Here is a 13,183-nt window from a genome sequence, read left to right on the forward strand (position 1 = left end):
CAGGTAATAACTCCACCAACATACTGTTAAAGACCCCAAAATTTCAGAATGTTTTTGCCATATATATGGGAAACTTGGTAACAGGATGGCCTGCAAGGACTCTGCATATTTCTACTTGTTTTCTTCCTTTCTATTCTTATACTGAAATGTTTTTTCTACACTGCTTAGGGGAGCTTATACCCTACTGTTTAAAAGTCTCCATTACTCTTTGGGCCACTGTAATACCCGTAGTAATTGAGTTTATCACTAATGTCAAGACAACAAGGGGTCCAACTAGGTATCTTGACCTAGTTTTGAGTCTCTGACTAGAGGCCAGTCAGTTCCCCCTTCTGAGAAGTTAATGAAATCCACACTCCAACCCCAACTTATCAGGTTCTTGTATGCTGGGACCAATATACATCCCCTTATGCCCAGAGCCTGCAAACTTATTAACCAGCAAATTTGCAGGGGGTCCATGTAACTAGCTAAACCCATCCTACTTGCCCCTACAGCTATAGATTGTCATTACCCTGTTCCTACATACAATTTCCTATCTGGCCCTATCTGGCAGTCACATCTTGTTTTGAGCAGTAAATAGCAGAGTTCTGCCTTTATCTATCCTAGTATCAATGTGCTATGTCCAACTATCAAAAAACTCTTTACATCTCATAAAACATGTAACTTATCCTTTTTTACTATAAAGCAGGTAGAATGCCCTGCCCAAATCTGAAATGTTCTAAATGCTTAGAATTGTCCTCAAATAAAAAGTCACATCATTTAAACAGAAATTGATAATATGACATTTCCACCTTAATAAGGGCATGTAACCCAAATGCCAAAAGAAGGTTAAACTGATAGATATTGATTCTTCATAAATATTATTTTTTTGTCTTAGTGTTTATTTTTTTCCTTCTGTTCAAATCTATTTTATCTGTTTCTTCTGGACTCAATATTTTTTTTATCATTGGTATTCTAAATTACATTCTTCAATACAGTAGCTACTAGTCAAAATTAAATACAATTAAAGCATTTAAAATTTTAAATTAACCAAAAAGTAATTTGTAAATAAAATTAAAAATTAATTTCCTAGTGACTAGCTATATTTCAAAGGCTCAATAGGCACATATGACTAGTTGCTACGATATTAGTCAGTGCTAGAGAGTCTTTTTTTTCACAGCAGAAAGTATGATTGGAGATCTTTTCTCTAGAATATGCATGCCTATTAATTCCTTCATCTACTACTGGTATTATTTGTTAGGAAGAGTTTTATGGAGTATACCAGAGATATTTTATTTGAATATATGTTAACCTAAGTGTAAGATCAGCTAGTCTGAGAGAAAAAGTTATGGGAAGTAAGACACAAAACACAGTTAGCAGAATTTTTTTTTTTTTTTTCATTTTTTTAAGCTGAAGGAAACAGAGATGAAGTGTCTGTTATGATATACCAGAAGTAACACATTATCTTAGATTTGACCTCTACTCTTCTGGGTGGTAAAGGTTTTTCTTAACATGTTTGGGAAAAACAAAAACAAGAAAAAAACAAGTATATGCTGTTTCACAAAACCAAGAAGCCTTCCTTGGATGGCTCTGAAAATGTGTTCATCACAAGATTGTTAGCCCTCCAGACAGGGCTTGTTCATAATGTTAACAGTCTATCCTTTGGGATTAGACTTTCTGGCAAGGCCTGCTGAATTGAAGGATGGTTACTTTCCCAATTATGTATGCATTGCAGCCAGACATATTCACTTTGATTCAATAAATTACATGCCCATGTATGTCTTACATAACCTATAAGAAATAGTGTTCAACACGGGTACTGGTTTTGAGGTAGCCTAGTTTTCATTGTCTGAAACATCCTTATAAGATGCAATGATCTAATCTGTTCTTTAGAGTCAATGAATGTGGCCCTGATTATCATTCAGTTTTATGTATCTTGTATGTGTGTGTATATATGTGTACGTCTATAGCAGTGTTTTCCAACTTTGGCACTGTTGATATTTGAGGCATTTGAGACAGTATAATTCCTTGTTTTCAGGGTCATAGTGTCCTATGTATTGCAGGATGTTTGGGAGCAACCATGGCCTCTACCCACTAGATGCCATCAGCACCCCTCCACCTCACCCAGTTGTGACAACGAAAAATGTCTCCGGACATTGCAGATGTCTCCAGGAGGGCAAAATAGTCTGTATTTGGGAAGCACTGATCTGTGGTAACCTTTTAAAAGTGAGACTGCAAAAGAAGTGATAATGACTAAACACAAATGATGCAAAAAGAAGTACATTTCATTAGACAGTGTATGTTTATAAATATGTTTCTATAAATGAAAATATAATGTGCTATTAGGAACATTTATTTAGTGCTGCTTTTGGCCTTCAATACCTTCTTACTAACAATGTAGTAAAACTACTGGGAGTGGGAGGTATTTATTTAAGGTCTGGACCTCAACCTTCCATTCTTTCATGATAATTTTTAAAATTTGATAAAAATATTATATAAATTATATAATATTCTTTACTACATGGTCAAATCTCTGTATTAGATCTTTTAATAACAATGAATAATCTTTTCAATCTCACTTTAAGCATAGTTTCACAAATTTCTAGTGAGGCTTCACCCTCTGTTCTTAGTTATCTGGTATGAACTTGGAAATAGCAGGAAAAAACAAAAAACACAAAACAGAAAACCTTCAATCCTTTGCTAGGCTCATGCAGAGAGATGTCTGGCAGGTCTTTTGGTTTGAGTGGAAGGAAAGCACACTCTGAGTTGAGAATCCTTGGTCAAGTTCTCTATCACTATGCAAAAATCATTAACTCCTTGATACCTCCTGTATTGCAATAGCAAATGTCTCTCTTGAGTATAGCCACACACAGTTATACTGTTTAAAGCAGACATGGCTACATATTGTATGGCACAGTATTATAGGATAGTAAAAAGTGAATTTTCTTTATGACTTTAGAGCTTTACTCATCTACTTTTTTTTAGTTACAACGATGTACTGACTTAGACGTAGTTTAATCAACCTTCTCTAATTCTACATGACATTGGGCTGGGCACATTGTAATTAGAACTTTGTTTTCTTACGTATAAAATAAAAATCGGATACCAGTTTCTGAGGTTGTTAGGATTTGAAAAGCTAGCATATGAAAAGGCCCTGGTCTAGTGGCATTCAGGGAAGGTCGAGTCCTTTTTCCTAATAAAGGACAGATAGAGAAAGTAGTTATTATATGCTATGCTGTAGAATGCTCTTCTTAGGCTCTGATAGTATAAGGAAGCAATCCTCCTGTCTGGCTGAAATAGGCCTGGGCTCAGATTTCATAGCAGTTGTAGGTAACAGCAGAGTAGCAATGGTTGCCAATGAACCTCATCCCTGGCTCAACTCTATTGGAAACAGTTGCAACTTTCTGCTTCAGTGGCAGCCCCAACAAACATTAAGATAGGACAATCAGGGCTTAGGAAATGTGAGAGACTGGCAGGGATTCAGGCTGTACTGGAGTGTCAGATCAACTAAGAAAGAGATGGTGCTTAGAAGCCAAAATAGCCACACCATCTTCTGCCTCTTTTGTCTCAAATGGCTCACGTTTGAAACAGTCTGAGAATGTGTGGCATAAAATACATATTCAAAACATCATATGTCAAATCTGTGGCTTGTGAAAATTTCTGTACAAAAAGAAAATTCTTTATTAACAATATGGAATCAAAATTCGCTCTATGAAAACCTTTCTTAGTAGAGCCCTTAATAAACACATCAATTTTTTAATCATCTCAAAGATGGCCTTTACAATGTAGACTATTATATATGATCATATTTCTGAAGTAAAATTACAAGGGTTACAAAGGAGCAATGCTGCTTTTCAGAGTCCAACCAATGAGAATGATAAATGGAGTGAATAGTTAATTGAAAGTAGTCACATTGCAATTCTCATGGTTTATCATCTACAAACTGAGAGTTTTAACACAAATCAAAAAATATTTATGAAAATAATGTTACTTTGCCCAGAGAGCCTCTGATACCCCTTTATTTAATTATAATTATTTAAAATTATCTTAGCAGATGAAGAATTGATGTCGGTCCAGATTCACACATTCGTGAACGGCATCATGGTCTTCTCAAAATGAGGCTGCACAAGCCATCAGAGATACACTTCCAAGACTAGAACAGGGAGTAACTTCCTTCCAGATGTCATCATGGGAACAATATGATCAAAATCCATCATTGATATAGTTTGAATATTTGTTCCCACCCAGATTTCATGTTGAATTGTAATACCCATTGTTGGAGGTGGGGCCTGGTGGGAGGCGTTGGATCATGAGAACAAATGTCTCATGAATGGCTCGGGCCATCCCCTTGATGATAAGTGAGCTCTCACTCTGAGTTCACATGAGATCTGGTCATTTAAAAGTGTGTGGCACCTTCCTTCCCATACTCTCTCTCACTTGTTCCTGCTCTTGCCATGTGACGTGTCTGCACCCCCTTTACCTTCTGCCATGATTGTAAGCTTCCTGAGGCCTCCCCCAAAGCCAGGCAGGTGTTGGCATCATGCTTCCTATAAAGCCTGCAGAACCATGAGCCAATTAAACCTCTTTTATTTATAAATTACCAAGTCAGGTATTTCTTTATAGCAATGCAATAATGGCCTAACACAATGGTTCATTATGAATTATTATTTCAAAAATAAATCTTATAACATTTGTCCGAAAAGTTCAATTATTTTTATTATAGTTTAGTGTTAAAATAGTTTACAGGAAAATATTTAAATATTTAAAAAAATTATAACACTTTATTTTTTCATTTTTGATATGATGTTGACCTAAAAATTGGAGCTCTCTATCTGAGAGCTTTGCTAATGTCATTCTTATTGTTTATTGTAATGGCAACCTGCATAGCACCAGAGCAGGAGGTAACTGGGCCACTAAATAACATCTGAAGTTTCAATAACAGCCCTTTGTCATGAAAGATGATGACCGAAAGCATTTTGTCAATGTTCTGTAGGATAGAATCCAGAATTTTGGGCTATCACCACTATATCACTCCTGGAGTCCAAAAAACATTAAAAAGGATTTAACAAAATAATTAAATTGAGCTCATGACTTGAGGAGATTTTGTATTTGGCAAAGGCACTTGAGAGCAAAATCTTCCTTAGCAACTGGTTAATTATGATCTCTTGGCTATGTTCACCAATACCCCCATCATCCATTCAGACACTGTTTTTGTCTGCATTTCACAGATACATATAGCTATCAATTCATCTAAAGTCCTGGGTGATCTACTTAAGAAAGGAATTTACCTGTAATAGATTAAACAGTATACTTGATGACATTTTGAAATGTAAAATACACTAGAAATCGGTGCTGTTATTTTTCTCAGATAAATTGCTGCACTGATTATCATGAAGTACATTGATGTCACTATCACTATGACAACATTGTGACAAGAACTAGTCACTCCAAGCTACCTAGTAAAAGGAAATGTCATCTATATTTCTGAATAAAATATAACACACAGGACCTCTGCTTTTGTACATAAATTAGTACCTTACTGGCTAGGGAATGTTGAATCACAGTTGGATGAAGAAACAATTCATATTAATGTTTCTCTAAAGGTAAGATTTGAATATTTGAAAAATGTATACTGTAACTTTTTGATCAATTAAAAGGGAAGCATGGTTTTATCATAATATAAGGACCTATTTGATGGAATAAATGCCCTTCTCTTTATTTGATTATATTTTGCACTTAAAGTACAATTCAGTTATAGGAATAAATAGTCTAAATAGGTGAGTTTTGAGATATATTTGAAGATTATTACGTGAAGTAACATTTGAATCAGTCTTTATACTTTTAGGATGTTGCATAATTTTTAATTTTCAGCTTTTAAAGATAGAAGTGAGTCATCTACTTCTACTATTCCTTTTTTAATTAAGCAAAGATTTAAAATCTTTGTTGTTGTTGAAAAATAACTTGTTTCTCATGTATTTTTTGCCCCCTTTCCCCAGGGGTGTCCTGCAGAAAATACATGCAGCGTGTTATAACCGTAGGAATAAAGTATTAGTCATCACAAACACCACTCATTTACAAATGCACAGCTGCCAGTATTTTTGGGTTATTTATGCTCAATTTTGTACTTGTTTTAGTTTGTACAGTATAGTGTCAGTATTCTGACATTTGGTGTTTAAAGAACTGTATTACCACATGATATGACATGGAACAGTTGACAAATGGCAATTTTCCCAGTAATGTTTGCCTTTTTATTTGATCTGAGCCAAATCCGAAACTCTTAAGAGGAATTCCTTCCTGATAAGACTTGGTTAATTTAAATAATATATTTTAAATAATATGGTTTAAATTTATTTTAAATAATTTTAAATTTATATGTTTTAAATTTATTTTACATATTTATATATTTTGAATTTATTATTATAAAAAATATATTTTAGATTTATTTTTATATGTAATTTATATGTACACAACCTGTCTTAAATTTAAAATTCTATTTATTTTGGTCAATTAAGACAATGTGACTGTTATACATCATATATAATATGGGCTGTAATCTCAGAGATGGTCACTTTAATGCCTTATAATTTCTTAATTGCATAAACATGATTAAAAGGCTATTTTTTTTCTAATGCATTATTTGGTGCTAGAGACACTGAAAGAAAAACAGAAATATCTTTGGTGAAGGGTGTGTTATTCTGAGTGTATTAACTAATGCAAAAACTCAAAGTATGTTTTTAGTATTACTCAACTACCTATTTAGAACAATTGAGAAATAGAAAAATTGAGCATGGAAAATAAGTAGCTCCAGGTCTCTCTGATAAATAGTATGATTAACTTAATTTTCAATCCATATGTTATTGTATCAATTTCTGTTTTAGAGTCCAGACACATATATTTTGATTATATTAATTTAACTAAACAATATTTTCTAACTTATACTGACTGTGGCTATAATATACACAATATAGACAAAGAAGAAAATACATTTAATTTCAATTAAAATGTTTTAAATATTCTTAATAGTATTTAAATAAAAATTAAATAGAGGTAAGCATAGACATAAGCAGAGAATAAATATATTCAAAAGTCTGTTGGATGCATAGAAACTTCAAGACGGGAGGATTTCAGACTTGTATTTTTAGTGAAAAAAATTCAAAATTGATTGCCTTGTAAGAGATTTATTTTCTAGAGGCATACTTCCCCTACAAATTATAGTTTCTATTTTAAAATAAGCCTTTAGCAGAGCATATTGTATATCATTAAAAAAATCTGTTCCAAACCATCCATCTAACCTATTTTTATCATATAATGCAAGCATTAGTTGGATTTCCTAGACCCTATATAACATTAACTCACTTTCTTCAAGCTCCTACCTATACATATATGTACACACATATGCAAACATACATTCACATGTTTTGTGTTTAGAGTGGAAAGATAAGTATGTGCATATTCTTCTTTGTAATCCAATGATATATTTCACTATAATTACATTTTAATCTCTCTGTTAAAAATTTTAAAGAGATAAACTTAGAATCCAATTTCCTAATAATAATTTTTTATTTGAAGATTTAAGCAACAGTAGATTTTGTCTTCTTTTTTTTTTTTTTTTTTTTTAACAATCTTTGAGAGGACATCAGCAATTATGTTCTTATAAGAGGCATTCAAATCTTAAGAAATTGAGTTCAGATCTAATGGAATACTAGTCATGTCTTTAATTCATCACTTCAGTGTGATGATTACTCTTTCATCTAATGTTTTAAATTTATTTAAGTTCAGTGATTTTAGAGCAAGTCAGAAGGAGAAGGTAGCAAGTTATTTTTTTCTTTTCCTTTCCTATGGATTGGAAAACAAATGCTTTAGTTAACCAATCTGGAAATGAATAAAAAATTGTTGCTTATAAATTTAGGATAAAAGGAGAAGCACAATCTCTGTTAGTCACAAAATGATATAGTCCAGTTTGTCAGCAAAAGTTACATCAAATAGCTTTTAGAGTACATAAGGAATTCTAAAATTTAGAAATATATTAAATAAAAAATGGAGAATTTTACTAGTATTTATGTTATAGAATGATGATATATTAAGCTTTAGTTTATTTTCAATACATGGTGAAAATGGCACTTGTGAATAAAATAGGCATTCCAGACTAATTTTTTTCACACCTAGAACCTAATGTAAAGTGGCCTGCTGTTATTGTCTGTAGCAACATCATCTTGAGTTGCTTTAAAAATGCCTTCAATGGGCCGGGCGCGGCAGTTCACACCTGTAATCTCTGCCCTTTGGGAGGCCTAGACTGGCAGATCACCTGAGGTCAGGAGTTCAAGACCAGCCTGGCCAACATGGTGAAACCCCGTCTCTACCAAAAGTACAAAAAATTAGCTGAGCGTGGTGGTGCACACCTGTAATCATAGCTACTCAAGATGCTGAGTCAGGAGAATTGCTTGAACCCAGAAGGCCGAGGTTGCAGTGAGCTGAGATTGTGCCACTGCACTTCAGCCTGGGCAACGAAAGTGAAACTCCATCTCAAAAAAAAAAAAAAAAAAGTGCTTTCAATATCCTTTTGTAGGCAAGCCTAGGCATTGCTGTGAATTTTTAAAGAAAATAAAAATAAATAAAAGGTTTTCATCTATCCAGGAATTTTTCCACAGTGTTGCATTTGATAAGTTTAATTTTAATGTACTTATTATTTCTTCTTTTATCCTTTTTCCTAAATAAGCCTAGTTGTTTTCACAAATGTTGCTTTAAATTCAATTGACTGTCTTGCAGTTAGAATATGAAAAATTGGCTAGGAAGTTTTACTCAGCTACAAATCTTGAACCAAATAATTCTTGTAAAAGTACTGTATTTAATGTTCACACAGTCAGCTATCTTGTGGCTAGAGTTTTCTGCCAAGAGTACACCACAAGCTTTTTGTTAATATTATTCAGAAGTGGGAAAGGAGGTAGGAAACTTGATTTCCTGCAATACGAATGAGATTTTTCCCTCTAATATCTCAGAGCTCAGTCAACATAGGGACACTTTGAAATATATTTATTTATGACTATTGTTCCTTTCATGAGCCCAAGAATTCTCCAGCTTCTGAAATACACGTCTTATTTACTTGCTATCACCATCTGTCAGAAAATATTTTGAGTTGAACAGAAGCAGCAGAAGAATAATCCCACCTGCAGATGCTGTTCAACTGAGAGATTAATCCCAGCAATTGAAATCATCACGAAGAGAGCTCTGACTTAGTTTTCTTTTCATTGTGACACAAAAGTTTACCTTATTTGACTCCTTGGGAAAAGGAAAGTAAATGCTAATTGTATTTCATTCAGATTTGCATTTGAAACTTTAGAGCTTTACGAAAATATTATTCAAGAATTCTGTGACACCTTCCCTGCCATATCCTGGCCTTGTTTCCCTAGTATCTGTGCCATCCTAGTGTACACTGTCCATCTGCACTCCAGCCTGCCATTCAGAAATGGTGTCCATGGCTGGGGAGGAGTTTGGGGTTAACATTTGAAAAAGAGATTCAAAGAATACTATGCAGTGTATTACTGGCTTCAAGATTTGCATCCCTGTTAAAGCAAGATAAAAGTATTGCCTTTGAGAGTCAGGGGGAGAATTACAGCAAGGCAGTCATTCACCTTTGGGGAAAAGGTATGAAAACAAGTGGGCAATTTTACCTGCTTTCATTTTGTGATTGATGACATGGGAACATTTTGAGGATATGCTATGTGTTTTATTCTCCTTTCATTCATTTATTTATTTATTCTTTCATTCCTTCATTTCATTTTTCCTATGAGTAACTCACTTTTTCATGTATTCAATCAACTAACATTTATTGAACATTATAGCTTTATAAATCTTTTTTTTTTTTTTTTTTTTACTTTATTTGCCAAACTTCTTTCTGCCTCAAGTTTCTACAGTTTCACATTACCCTGTTTTATTTCTTCATAGCACTTGTCACTTCTGGAAGCCATACTATTTTTTTTGGTATATTGTCTGATTCCCTCTTAGGAAGTGTTAAGTTTTGTGAGAAAAGAAACTCTATGTTGTTCATTGCTGAATTCCCCAGATGTAGGAGGATGCCTGGCATGTGATGCTGATAGTTCATCATCATCATCATCATCATCATCATCATCATCATTGGTAGCAGCCAATCTTTACAAAACTTTTAATTTTTTTTTTCAGTAAATGAAAGAATGAATGATTGAAGTTACATAATATAATTTGTTGGCATTAATTAAGCCCAACCCATGTTACTGCACCTAATGATCTATTGATCCCATACATTTTCACTTTCAAATACAGTCACATGCCACATAATGATGTTTCATTCCAGGATGGACTACATGTGCAAAGAATTACATGATAATTACACTATAATAATTTATAGTAAAAATGAAAATTTTCTATAGTCTAGTGATGTCTTAGACTTCATAATGTCATAATGTGTTGGTATAACACATTGCCTTTTCTATGTTTAGATATGTTTAAATACATAAGTACTTACCATTGTGTTATAATTGCCTACAGTATTCAGTTTAGTAACGTGTTATACAAGTTTGCAACCTAGAAGCAATAGGCTATAACATTTAGCTTAGTTGTATAGTAGACCAGTGGTCCCCAACCTTTTTGGCATGAGAAACCTGTTTCATGAAAGACAATTTTTCCATGGGGGTTGGGGAATGCATGATTTTGGGGTCATTAGCCATTAGACTGTCAAAAGGAGCACACAACCTAGATCCCTCGCATGCTTAGTTTACAATAGGGTTCATGCTCCTGTGAGAATCTAATGCTGCTGCTGATCTGACAGAAGGCAGAACTCAGGCAGTAATGCTCATTGGCCCACCACTCACCTTCGGCTGTGCAACCTGGTTCCTAACAGGCCACAGACAGATACTGCTCCCTGGCCTGGGGTTGGGGACCCCTGTAGTAGTCTGTGTCATCTAGGTTTGTATGAGTACAGTTACAATGTTTACACAAAGAGGAAATCACCTAACAACATGCTTCCCAGAAAGTATCCCCATTGTTCATTGAAACCTGACTGTAACTCAGTTTCCTAAGCTGGAGGGTATATGCAATCACCCTTCTTTAGTATCACCCAGACATATTTGTGTTAGACAGGGATTAGCATCAGTGTTTTGCAAGATCTGAAAGTATGAAGTTGATATTCATCTAAATTTATTTATGATACAAGAAGTCTTAAGAAAAACTGATAGACGGTAATATCACGATTCTGCCTTCCTTTGGTTGTTCTCTGGTATCACCATCATCTGTTGCTGCAATTGTTATGATTGTTTTTGTTAAGTCTTTTACAAATAGCATAATGCTGGTCAAGACAATGAATCATCAAAATAAATGACAGACTGGAAAACCAGTAAAAATAATTCTGCAAAAATGAATGGACTCTCTTATATTTAGGTTTAAAGATGTAGCTGAAAATACATAGTAAGAAAATGCCCAAAATAATAGTATTAACTTTTAAACAAATACATCACATTTTTTGCATGATGCAAATGTATGGTCAATATGCTAAAAACATTAAATTACCTGTGATTTAATAAATGTGTATGTTCAAATAAAGAATGTCATATGCTACATTTCAAGAGAAATGTCACATTTTACTTCCATTTTGACAGGGTCAGTTTAATTATTCCATGCTTTTCCAGAGCAAAAGTCCTGAATTTTTTCACTGGGAATTTTTGGGTAAAGAATGAGAACTCTCTCTGTGGCCTTGTAGAGAGAATCGAAACAATGGCTAATAGAAATGGCTGGATGACACTCAGCTTCCTTCAAAGTTGAGATTTGGTTATTAGGTAAATTACTCAAGGCAAAAAAGGAATCCCAGGAACGTGAATGGGAAAAGATAGTTAGGAATTTTATATTTCCAATCATAAAAGAACTTATTAAATATTTTTTTCACAAAGAGTCCTCTTGAAATCCTATGATTTTGATTCCATCTATATTTAAAGGAGCCACAAGTAGGTAATTTACTACCATAGATGTTTTTTACTGTGAAAACAATATTACATTTAGCTTGATTCAAGTTGTCATATACACAAACACAATAGATCAAAGATTATTCAAATAAAATATTCTAAAGCCTCAAGTTAGAAACTAATTTTAAAAAATTGTTCACGTTCTAATTGTTACTTATCAACTAAAAGCAAGCTTAGTGTTCCTTCATTAATGTGAAAGTACGTCAATGGCAGTTTGTTTTTATACTTTCCATACCTTAATGTTTTGTTGAAAAAAAAAGAGATGAGAACAAAGATCAAACTTGTCTTGAGATAAAAAGACGTAAAGAGGATCATGTTAATATTTATTACCTATTTGCAACCAGTAGCATTAAGCAGAAAGTGGACAAAGATATTTCAGTTTTGAATTTCTCTGTTATATCGAGTGTGGCTGAATGAGCTGTCAGTCCTTTTTCCTCACTATACGTTTGTCAGAAATAGAAATACTCATTGATCCTCAGCAATTATTAGAGTAAGTTATTGCCTTGCACTAACTTTAGATTTTGTTTCTCTCTCTCTCTCTCGATCTCTCTAATACATTTTGCTCTAATTATTTTATCTGTATAAAATTTTCCACTGCAATTCATTAGTCTTACATAAGTTACTTACTTTTAGCATTTTAAACAATTCACCAGTAAGAATATTTCCAGTTTCTTAAGCTCTGTAATTACATTTTTGCAGAAAAATAAGTATAAAATTGGGCCAAATCAAAAAATAAAGGTTCGTTTTTAATTATGAAAGATATATATATATATATATATATATATATATATTTTGTTTTAAAGAGTCAATCACATGCTTCTAAAGTCAGAAAACAGGGGGTGGGGGCGGTGGCTCACACCTGTAATCCCAGCACTGTGGGAGGCTGAGGTGGGTTAATCCCTTGAGTCAGGAGCTCAAGACCAGCCTGGCCAACATGGTGAAACCTCATCTCTACTAAAAATACAATATAGTCAGGCATGGTGGTGCATGCCTGCAATCCCAGTTTGGGAGGCTGAGGCAGGAGAATTGCTTGAACCCAAGAGACAGAAGTTCCAGTGAGCTGAGATAGTGCCATTGCACTCCAGCCTGGGCAACAAAGACTGTATCTCAAAAAAACAAAAATCAAAAAAAAATATATGAAAATAAAAATAAATCAAGTCAGAAAACACTTGTTCTTTAGGATGTGCTGTGGATGAAATAGTTTGTTTGCATTCTTATGT

Source organism: Macaca mulatta, chromosome 3 (assembly GCF_049350105.2).
Source record: "Macaca mulatta isolate MMU2019108-1 chromosome 3, T2T-MMU8v2.0, whole genome shotgun sequence".
Classification (NCBI taxonomy): Eukaryota; Metazoa; Chordata; class Mammalia; order Primates; family Cercopithecidae; genus Macaca; species Macaca mulatta.